This window comes from Aulostomus chinensis, chromosome 1, assembly GCF_037954235.1.
Source record: "Aulostomus chinensis isolate RoL2024-O1b breed Wild chromosome 1, RoL_Achi_v1.0, whole genome shotgun sequence".
Classification (NCBI taxonomy): domain Eukaryota; kingdom Metazoa; phylum Chordata; class Actinopteri; order Syngnathiformes; family Aulostomidae; genus Aulostomus; species Aulostomus chinensis.
Window position 1 is genome coordinate 53,709,553 of NC_141320.1, and position 11,463 is coordinate 53,721,015.

Consider the following 11,463-nt stretch of genomic DNA (forward strand, 5'->3'; position numbering starts at 1 on the left):
ATGATGTTTCTTGTGTTGCAGCAGGTATCTGGAGGGTGGGGAGCTGTTCATTCCTCCTAGTTGGAAGCACCTGGGCCCATTTTTGATTTATTGTTGTGTTTTTTTTTTAGTTAAATACATTCATTATTGGCTTTCAACCTGCGTCTCCCACTCTTTTGTCATGGCTTCAGTGTCATGTTTGGAAAAATGGTTTCTCCCCACTGTGCATTCTCATGTGTCTTTTCAGGCGTCCCTTTACCGAGAATCTTTTAGCACAAACTGAGCAGGGGAATGGTTTCTCCCCAGTGTGCGTTCTTATGTGTTTTTTCAGTTGTGCCTTTATCAAGAATCTTTTAGCACAAAGTGTGCAGGGGAATGGTTTCTCCCCAGTGTGCGTTCTCATGTGTTTTTTCAGATTTCCACTGTCTGACCATCTTTTTCCACAAATTGAGCAGGGGAATGGTTTCTCCCCAGTGTGTGTTCTCGTGGTTTTTCAGATATCTCTTTTCTGAGAATCTTGTGCCACAAATTGAGCAGAGGAATGGTTTCTCTCTAGTATGTGTTCTTATGTGGCTTTTCAAATATCCTTGAACAGAGAACATTTTTCCACAAATGGAGCAGGGGAATGGCTTCTCCCCTGTGTGAGTTCTCATGTGCATTTTCAGATGCCCTTTTTCTGAGAATCTTGTGCCACAAACTGAGCAGGGGAATGGTTTCTCCCCATTGTGCATTTTCATGTGTCTTTTCAGACTTCTCTTTTCTGAGAATCTTTTGCCACAAACTGAGCAGGGGAATGGTTTCTCTCCAGTGTGTCTTCTCATGTGTCTTCTCAAATTACCCTTTTCTGAGAATCTTCTGCCACAAACTGAGCATGGGAATGGTTTCTCCCCAGTGTGTGTTCTCATGTGATTATTCAAACTCCTTCTGTTCCTAAAATCTTTACTGCATGTTGAGCACCTAAAGGGACGCTCATCCTTCCTGACTTCTGTCTCAGATTCAGAAGGACCAAAGTTCACGTTCCTGATGATCTCTGATTCTCTTTCAGTGGTTACTTTTTGCTCTTTTGAGCTGCAATGACTCACTTCCTGTCCTGGTCTCAATTTCTGAAGCAAATTCCTCCTTGAGCCAAAGGGTTCCTTGTGCTCAGAGGTGGCCGTGTTATCAGGTCTGACCCAATCATCCTCACTGACTTCAGGCTCAGCTTCAGAAGAGTCTGACATCTGGTCTTCAGTCTGGGGTTGTACAAGTGGATCTGGATCTACCTTGCTGGCTGGTTCTGGTTCTGGTCCTCCACTCTCTTCTCCATCAGCTTCTGTTTTCAGAGGATGAACTGGGCTGCTGCTCAGAGACTCTTCTTTCAAGTTCTCCTCAGTTAGACTCCGATGAAGCTGTGGGAACTGAGGTTTCTCTTCGTCCCCTTCACTCTTCACAGGGACCAGAGTGAAGGGGAACGTGGTGATATCAGCCTCCTGCTGCCCTTGAAGCTGCCCTCCCTCCTCACTGGTCCAGAGCTCCTCCCACTCCTCTTTAATGTGGGGGGGCTCTGGGTCCTGCAGCTCAGGGGGAACCTCTTCTTTAATCACCAGCAGCTGCTCCACATCTGCAGGACACAAACAGCAACATCAGAAATCTCTTCATGTGACTCTGAAACAGCGGAGCAACAGACAGAAACAGAAATCAACTCAATGAAAAGAGACGTCCTGCTACTGACGACCAGTCAGCAAACTGGGAACAGAAACGCTGGCTTCAGATGCTTGGATCAACGTTGGGTCACCCAGGTCAAAGGTCATAGGTCCCCATCACTGAATGGTTTTGTCCATTCATAATCACAAGGTGAGGTTTAACCACTCTAACAACACCAAATAGCCGTCAGCTATTAAAATCTTCTATGTTTAAACATTCCTGCTCAGTTGGAACACAATGGCCCGCATTACAGACACAACAAGACTGGGGACACTTGCTGGCTACCATTAGCATGAGTACCGCCTCCCAGTGTCCTGGTCAGTGTGTGGGGTCCAGGGACACCCTGGCCACTGGGAAAAGTGGGACAATTCTTGAATGGCCGGTCCAGCCCAGGCCGGCTGGGCAGTGAACAAAAATAACTTTTTAATAGGCCTGTATAGTTTCCATTATAGGAGGCACAGTGGTGCAGTGGTTCACCCTGTCACCTCACAGCAACAAGGTTCTGGGTTCTAGCCCCTGCTCAGGCACAGGATCTTTCTGTGTGAGTCTGCATGTTCTCCCTGTTCCTACGTGGGTTCTCTCCAGGTTTTCTGGCTTTGCATTTGTATTGTACATGTAGCTGAGTCAATGACTATGATATCATTTTACTCTTAATTTGGTGAACTTTCTAAACCTCTAATACTGTAATATTGTAGTAGTAACAGTGTGATAGCCTTTTATTTAGAAGTGGAAACTCTTCTCATTGTTCTATACTGTTGATGAATGGTTGATGGTCTTCAAAGTTCCTGTTCATGTTGGAGCACTGGAGGGCTGAACCACTGAGACACTCAAAGAGCTGCATGAGTGACGTCACTTCAAGCTGGCAGAACGACTCCAGCCAGGGTCCTGCTGAGTGTTGTGATGCTCCGTGTTTAGCTGTCAAGCTAGCAGCTCTGGACTCACTGATCTGGACTGAAACTGCATTGAAATGAAACAACAGAGCTTCACTGGTGTCTGCAGGAGGTTTGCCTTTGGATTTTGTCCCCCAAAGTGACTGTAACATTGGTTCATTCTGACGGGACTCATTTGGATATCATGTGACTTGCTGCAGGAGACAGAGAGACTGCTGACACGCGTGTGTGTGTCTGTGTGTGTGCGTGTGTGTGCTGACTGAGTCAGTGCTGCTCTTTCAGCATCACCATCCTGGTCCTCCTGATGTGTCTGGTGGTCTTCAGCCTGGCAGCAACCACCTTCAGCTGCTCCACAGCTTTCCTCATGTGTCTGATCCATGATGGTGGTAGAATGGAGCTCCATCATCAGAACAAGTCCCACCAACATTGTGCTGCCTGCTCTTTGACTTTTACTGACTTGTTGTTGCTGATTTGATCCACCATCTTTATCTGAGGGGGCACTGAGCAGGTCTGGGATCATGGATGGGATTGGACCACCTTTGCCTTCAGAAAAACAATCCAATCCTTCTTTCTGGCTCCTGAAGGTGGAGTTTGTCTCTGGGATTTTTCCACAAAATTTTAGAAGTTAAAAACCCCACAAATCCTGATGGACTCCCAACATTACTGGATTAAGAGTTGACAAAATGATCTGCAGCAGCGGAAAAATCTGCTGAAAAGGGTGCGTGATACAGTGTCAGCTTCCTCTCATCTCTCTGTCACACCGCTGTGTGTGTGTGTGTGTGTGTATCTTCTCGTGACACACACACACACACACACACACACACCCCCTCCCAACCCCACTGCCTCCATCACCATCAATCACTGCTCGGACCCTAACGAGCCAGGACGTAGCCCGTCAGGTTCCAGCACAGCTTTTTGCTGCGTTGGGCTGCACTCAGAATGACGTTTCTCTTTCTCTCTCTCTCCCTTCAGAAAGTAACAGATGAGCCACAAACTGAATGTGGACCAGATTCACTGCAGAAGCTGAAGAATCCATTGGAAAAGGCATCACTGAGAGGACAGGTTCACCTCCTCTCTTTCCCTCCGAGCCCTGTCATTGATGCGTCTCAGCATCTTGGGAGAGTTCCTTCTCTGCTTTGTCACAGATCTGAACCCCCTACCATCAAACCACGTTCCATCAAAGAAAGAGGACTTTGGTCAACTTGGGCCATGAGAAGTCCAGAACACATGACTTGGATATGGAGGTTTGTTAGAGTTTGCAAAGGGAAACAGGAGGCTGTTGTTGAGGAGTGGATGGGTGAGAAAGGAGAGTGGAGCTGTTCAGGGGCTCCAAACAAGAAGCTGAGAACAGGACAAGAAGACAAACAAGAGGTTTAACAACGCCAACCCTTCAGTTTGGTAAATATCGGCTACATTGAGAGCTCTTATCGAGTCTGACTTTATTTTGTAAGTTGATCTCAGAATTGGAACCAGAAATGTTTTTTTAGTTTTCTTTTTTAATTTGGCCCCGAGGGACTGCCACCTCCTCCTGGTCAGGGGTTTGGGGCCTCAGGGACCCTCAGAGTTCCACCAGCAGAAGCTCAAGCCCTGTTCAAACTACGTTACTTTTTGTTAGCGACAGGCCCTGCTGTTCACACCATCGGCGCTCAATCAGGCTGCTGTTCACACTACAAGATTTGTCGGTGCACAGGAGTGTTCAGACTACAGGATTTTCCCCGTCAGGAGGCGTGGCCAACTGCACAGCTGACCAGGAAACTCTTGGACGCAGCGCACGCCCCTTTCATTGTAAACATGGAGGTGGAGCAGAACGCAGCCCTCCAGGTCCTTAGTGCGCTACCATGGAGCCAAGAATCCTGTGTCCAAGGATATGGTGAACCCTTCATAGAATCCATGCCCCTCCTCATTGTAGTTGTTGGCTCTGCGTCACTCCCCCACTGCCAGAGCTCCCATGTCTGCTGTCATTGGCTGCAGCTCCGTTTACGTCACTGCCACAAGTCCTGATATCCAGCAGTGCTGGTGTCCACTTTTTGTCACCGACGTCGCATGCGACCTCCCAGTCCACTGTCTTGGATCTGTTCACCCTCATTACTGTAGTGTGGTGGTCATTAATGCCTCAGCCTGATTGGGGGAGGGAAGTCACTGATGCCTAAAATCTTGGAGTGAACTGGGCTTTAGCCTTCATGTGGGACCAGGTTGAACCGGTCTGAGGGTGAAGGTCTGACAAAGTGCAATCCAATTACATGACAACAACAGTGATCCAGAGACCCACCTACCCCCCCCCCCCCAACACCACCACACCCTTTCCCGCCTCAGTCGCCATCATGTGCCCCTTCACATTTCTGTCTGCCCCCTTATAAATGCCCGTCGAGAACCGGCCCTGCTGCAGCTCCACTTCTTGGACTGAATGAGGGGCCCAGCAGGTCCCTGCGGGGACTCACCTGCTCTGTCCAGCCTGACTCGGGGCTTCAGCACGGCATCGAGCAGCAACCTCTGCCGGCGGTTCTCCCGCTCGTACTCCGCCACGGTTTCCTCCAGCAGAGCCACGATCTGCTCCGCGGCTGCCGCCAGCCGCTCGGTGAGCAGCGCTCTCAGCACCGGGACTCCAGCCGCTGAGTCTCCTTCTCCCAGCTGCAGCAGGAAGTCTTCAGCGGCGGCGAGGATCCGCTCCTGGACCGACACCCGCAGCAGCTGCGCGGCGCACATGTTGAGGTTCTACCGGCGCCACTCAGCCTTCAGGAGACAAAGACCGAGGCCGGGGGTTCACGGACTTCTCCTTCTTTCCTTGTTGTGTTCAAAGCTTCCCGCGTCTTCTTCTCGTTTTTTGAAGTGCGTATTGATGACGTATGTGGTGACGTCCGAAGCCTCGCCAGCCGGCAGTGACCACGTGACTGATTCAGGACCTGCTTCTCCGGCTTGGCGTGAGATTCTAAATCTAAAGCAGTGAAACGCCGTGGTTTCCTCCCTCTGGTCCGCGCATCTGTTGGAGTTTCGTTTCCAGAGGTGAACCAGCGAGGAAGAGCAGGTTTTCCCCGTCTGGGAACATCTGGAGTTGATTTCTCCTCATCAGCTCTGCTCCTACTGATGACTGTAGGAATTTTTCAACAAGTCATCATTAATCAATCAGAAGGACCCACAGAGTCTATATTGCGCTGTTCAAAATCTGAAGAGGACACCCTCTAGTCTAAAGTGATCCTTAAATGTGACAACAGTTGATAACAAACTACCAGAAGAGAAACCAGCCTGTTGCATATCAAAGTATTTGTAGCTGGGTCAGTGTGACTGTGAGCCTTCATCTTAACAGCTAAATTGATCCTTAAATGTGACAACAGTTGATAACAAACTACCAGAAGAGAAACCAGTCTGCTGCATATCAAAGTATTTGTAGCAGGCTCAGTGTGACTGTGAGCCTTCATAGCCAGCATGAAGGAGCTGGTTTTATCTTTGCTGGGGAAATCCCACACACAGCTGCTCTCAGTTCCAAATGTGTGTCCTCACTCCTCCGTCCTCCTGCTGCCCTCAGAATACAGACACAATTCAACCTGACAAGTTTGGAGCATAGAAGTGCTCCTGAAGAGATGTGTGTCAGCCCACAGCTGGCTGTTCTTACCTGGAACCTCAAGATGAAACTGCTTCCACAGATTGGAAATGAATCTGATGTTGACTTTTGGACAAATCACCTGTTCATCAGTTCATCATCACTTCCATCCATTTTCTACTGCTTATCTTGTTATAGAAAGGAGTCTATCTGCTGTGTGACTGAGGCAGTTACTGTGAGCTGCTGCATGTCTCAGTGTGTGTGTGTGTGTGTGTGGGGGGGGCTGTGTGTGTGTCAGTGACGTGCGGTCAGGGGAGGCAAGTGAGGCCGTGCCTTGCCCGTCATCATGGAAAGAAAAAAATGTTAATTGAAAAAAATAAAACCAATAATTGTATTTTTCCTTTGATTTGTACGATAAAGTTATTTTGCTTTTAACTCAACCAGTTTTAAGTTATTTTTTATTCAAAATCACAGTTTTTTCATATTTATCGTTTAAATACTGAGAAGAGATGTGCGGTGAGGCACCAGGCAGCTGAGCCTCACCAGGCATTGCTCAATGACTCGGCTAACTGTGCTGCATGCTACGCAGGGAGCCCGTATTGCTGTCTCTTTCTATGGCGCTATTAAAATGTTCAAATACTTCTGCTAAACAAACTACATTTCTATAGTTTAGCTGGTGAATATCATGTAGAGTGTTTTTGTATACACTGAGTGTACGTGTTTCTTGTGCTGAGCGATCATAAAAACGGCTGCGAAAAGGTGCCGGGTGAGGCACGCAGTTCTCCTGCCTCATGGAGGAGGCGCGAGTGAGCCCAGGGATTCTGCTTGCGCCTCCTCCGGTCCGCTGCAGAAGAAGAAGTGACAGCGAGCTACAATTTACTGTTAGGAAAGTCAAGTGCAGTCATTCAGTTATTTTTTTTTCTCCTGAGTGGCCGTAATGTCACAATGGAGGATTACATTTCTAAGCTAAAACAATTTTCTAAATTGGATTTTCAATCGAAGCAGGAGGTTCACGCTAAAGTATCCAGAGCGCTGAAGAAGCTGTGGCAGACAGAAGCCAAAACATGGAGAACATTTTTTGACTGTTTTTATTATTAAATGCAGGTTTTTTTTCATATGTTGACAGATCTGATTGTGATGGAGTCGGTGCCTCACCAGCCATGAACCTCACCACACGTCACTGTCTTCCAGTGAACGTCCAACTATCCTCTGAAATAAGAGATGAATCTTTCCCTGCTGAGACTCCTGATCTCTGACTGTCACTAGCATGTGCTGGCAGAATACAGCACTCCTTCTTCATGATCTGTCTTTGTCTCTGACCAGCTCTCCTGCTCTCTTTCCTCCTACCAGTCAAAGCAGACATCTTCACCTACTGATCTTGGATCTGCTGCCTGTTCCTGCCTGGTAAAAGAAGGAACCAGCACCTGGTTCTCCAGGCTGAATGAACTCCAGGACGTTGGCCAGCCGTGTCAGTTGAAACCTTATTTGTCCAAATAGAGAAAAAATAAGTCTGATTGTTGATGAAAGATGTCATCATGGCTTTGAAACTGTGGTTGGGGACCAGCCAACATGAGCACATTCATGGAAGAATAGCAGTAAAAACAGGAAGTGTCAGCTAGCAAGTACTCACCAGTCTGTCACTATCATACTTGATTCTAGTGGAACAAAATGGCTGCTGCTGACTGTGCTGCCTGGTGGAGGATCACTCTTCACCATCCTCTCAGGCCTTGATGGAACCAAAAAGGCCAGTTCCTGGAGAAGATCTTCTAGGGGTCCAGGTTAAAGCGGTGCCCCAGCTGGCACCAGGCGCTGACCCAGGTCCTGCATGGGAGATACTGTCAGTTCTGTTCTGCCCTGCTCACAACCACAGGCTGGTGTTGAGGCCTGCAGCAACCAGGGCCCCAGTCACCACGAGTATAAAGGCTGGTCATTGTGGCAGTGGGAGGAGTCAAAATGAAGACAGACCAATGTGAGCAGGACGTTCCTGGAGAAGTCAGAAGAACTTGACCATGTTTCCTACAGTACCCAGGAGGCCTGGTAGTTGTTGAAGGAAGCTCCAAAAGCAAAGAGCAGACAGCAGGACATCAAAAGAAAAGATCCAGACATAATCCTCCTCTGAGTCCACAGACCTGAGCACCGCTGCTCTGACTACCAGGTTACCTCCTGGTTATCAGGGTGAAGTCAATAAAATAATTAATAATAATTATAATAGAAATAAATAATACTAAATCAAGGCCAGTTTAATAAATGGTAGAGCAGAGGAAGAGAGGTGGGCCCAGAACCCAGAGGTTGATGGATCAAAACCATCCTCAGGTTGACCTTCATGCAGGGTTGGATGACCTTCACCAGTTGGAGCTTCTCTGGTTGACCAACATGTGGAATCTCTGTCAATACTCCAGTGGTGTTTAAGTGATGACAATATGGGTTAGTGACTGGGAGTGTGTGTGTGTGTGTGTGTGTGTGAGTGTGTGTGTGTGTGAGTGTTGTGTCAGGATAGCGCTACACTCCCCACCGTGAGGGGCAGTGTGTCAGACGATAGTGAGTGGTCACCTAGCAGTAGACCTGGTCCGACCCTTCTCCGTCCTTTCCACTTCCTCTCCCTCCTTTACGGAGCCGACAGCCGTGCGTGGTGGCGTCTCGCTGGTCAGCAGATTGGTTACAAACAAAGGTATGCATGCTTGCTCTGCTCCATTATTCAGTGTCATGGGCCCCCTGTTTACTCCAGTTTTGCTCCGTCCAGCGGTGTGGTGTTACCGGGAGCTGAGCTGTCTCCCTTGGGCCGGTGTGTGAGTGGTGCGCTTTCCGTGGGTAAGACGCGTAGTTGTCTGCCTTTCATATCAAGCTGCCGATGGTCTATGGTGTTCTGATTATCCTCTCCCGGCCATCGTTTGTGTAGTCTGGGCTGCGGGCTTCCTCCTCCTGCCTCGTCTGACACCATGATTCTGCTCTCCGGTAGGAAATGTTTATTCTTAGCTTTTGTTATTCTGTAATGTCCTTCATCCACATTTTAATTAGGTTAACTTGTTTATTTTGCAGTGTGCAGCCGTCAATTGCTGCTGTGAGCCTCGCTGCTGTTTTGGTTCTTCCTCTTCTTCCTCTTCTCCTCGTCTTCAGTCTGGATTCTTGCTGATTCGGCTCATAACGGCTCTGATCCCAGTAACGGCGGTTAAAGCCGTGCACTACGGCCTTTATAAGAGCCTCAACGTGGGCCAAGAGAGGGCATCCCGACCCTCATCGGCGCTGAGCCATCCCCCTTGGAGCCTGGTTTTACTTAGAGGGGCAGACATTTCCTTAATTACTTGAGTTTATTCCTTTTCTATTTGTTATTTCTTTCTTTGAATTATTACTGTTAGTTTTTGTGGGTTACATTTGATTTATTGTTTAGAACCCTTATTCTTATTATTGTTATTATTATTATTATAGCCTTTTGCTCCCCATTTTGATCATTTGGATTTAAAACAGTTTCTGTTGGGTTATTTGTGGTAGTGATATTTAGTTCGTGTGTGAGGGTTGCCTTGATTTCATGTTTTTGATGGTGTTCTTTTCTTCTCTTTGACAGGTGTTGAGGGCCCAGAGCGGCAGCGGTCCCCCTGGTGGTGGTTCCTTATTCATGTTTATTTTTTGGTTTGCTGTGTCACGGGTGCAGTGTAGTTTTTTTGGATCCTTCCCCTTTTCGTTACCGCTGTCGTGGTAAGCCCCAGCCCTGTCCCCTTTTCCTTTCGGTAATTCCTCTTGCACTCCTTATTATATCCATTGGTATTCACTTAGTCTGTTGCTAATTTTAAACTATTTTTCTAATAAAAGTATTTTTATAATTGGAAATCACTGTACTGTCCTGTTGTGTCTCTCGAACTGTGTGCCTTTGTTCAAATGGAAGCCTGGTCATTTTGAAATTTTGTTTATATCCTGGGGTGAAAGCCCCCAGGTGGCGTTGTTGGCAACTGTTCCCCACCGCTCGCCTTGCCACACTATGAACCTCAAAATAATGCGACAGTGATGTAGTAAGAGTTGCTAATAACCTCAAAATAATGCGACAGTGATGTAGGAAGAATTGCTAATAAACTCAAAATGATGCTAACAGTAATGTAGTGATAGTTGCTAATAACCTCAAAGTAATACTACAGTGATGTAGGAAGAATTGTTCATGAATTCAAAAATGATGCTGACAGTGATGTCGTAAGAATTGCTAATGATCTCAAAATGATGCGACAGTGATGTCGTAAGAATTGCTAATAATCTCAAAATGATGCGACAGTGATGTAGTAAGAATTGCTAATGAACTCAAAATGATGCTAACAGTAATGGAGTGAACGTTTCGAATAACCTCAAAGTGATGCTGACACTCATGTGGTTAGAGTTGCGAGTAACCTCAAAATAATGCGACAGTGATGTAGGAAGAATTGCTCATGATCTCAAAATGATGCGACAGTGATGTCGTAAGAAATGCTAATAAACTAAAAATGATGCTAACAGTAATGGAGTGAAAGTTTTGAATAACCTCAAAGTGATGCTGACAGTCATGTAGTAAGTGTTGCTACGAACCTCAAAATAATGCTACAGTGATGTCGGTAGAATTGCTAATGATCTCAAAATGATGCGACAGTGATGTAGTAAGAATTGATAATGAACTCAAAATGATGCTGACGGTAATTGAGTGAAAGTTTCGAATAACCTCAAAGTGATGCTGACAGTCATGTAGTAAAAGTTGCTAATCAACTCAGTGATGCTTACAGTAATGTACTAAGTGTTTCTAACAACCTCAAAGTGATGCTGACAGTCATGCAGTAAGAGTTGCTACGAACCTCAAAATAACGTTACAGTGATGTCGGAAGAATTGCTAATGATCTCAAAATGATGCGACAGTGATGTAGTAACAATTGCTAATGAACTCAAAATGACGCTAACAGTAATGTAGTGACAGTTGCTAATAAATTCAAAGTGATGCTGGCAGTAATGTAGTAAGAGTTGCTATGAACCTTTAAATAATGCAACAATAATGAAGTAAGAGTTGCTACGAACCTCAAAACAATGCGTAAGGGATTTCGGAAGAATTGCTAATGATCTCAAAATGATGCTAACAGTAATGTAGTAAGAATTTCAAATGAACTCAAAATGATGCTAAAAGTAATGGAGTGAAAGTTTCGAATAACCTCAAAGTGATGCTGACAGTCATGTAGTGACAGTTGCTTCTAACCTCAAAATGATGCTAACAGTAATGGAGTGAAAGTTTCGAATAACCTCAAAGTGATGCTGACAGACATGTAGTAAGAGTTGCTACGAACCTCAAAATATTGCGACAGTGATGTCGGAAGAATTGCTAATGATCTCAAAATGATGCGACAGTGATGTCGTAAGAATTGCTAATGAACTCAAGAT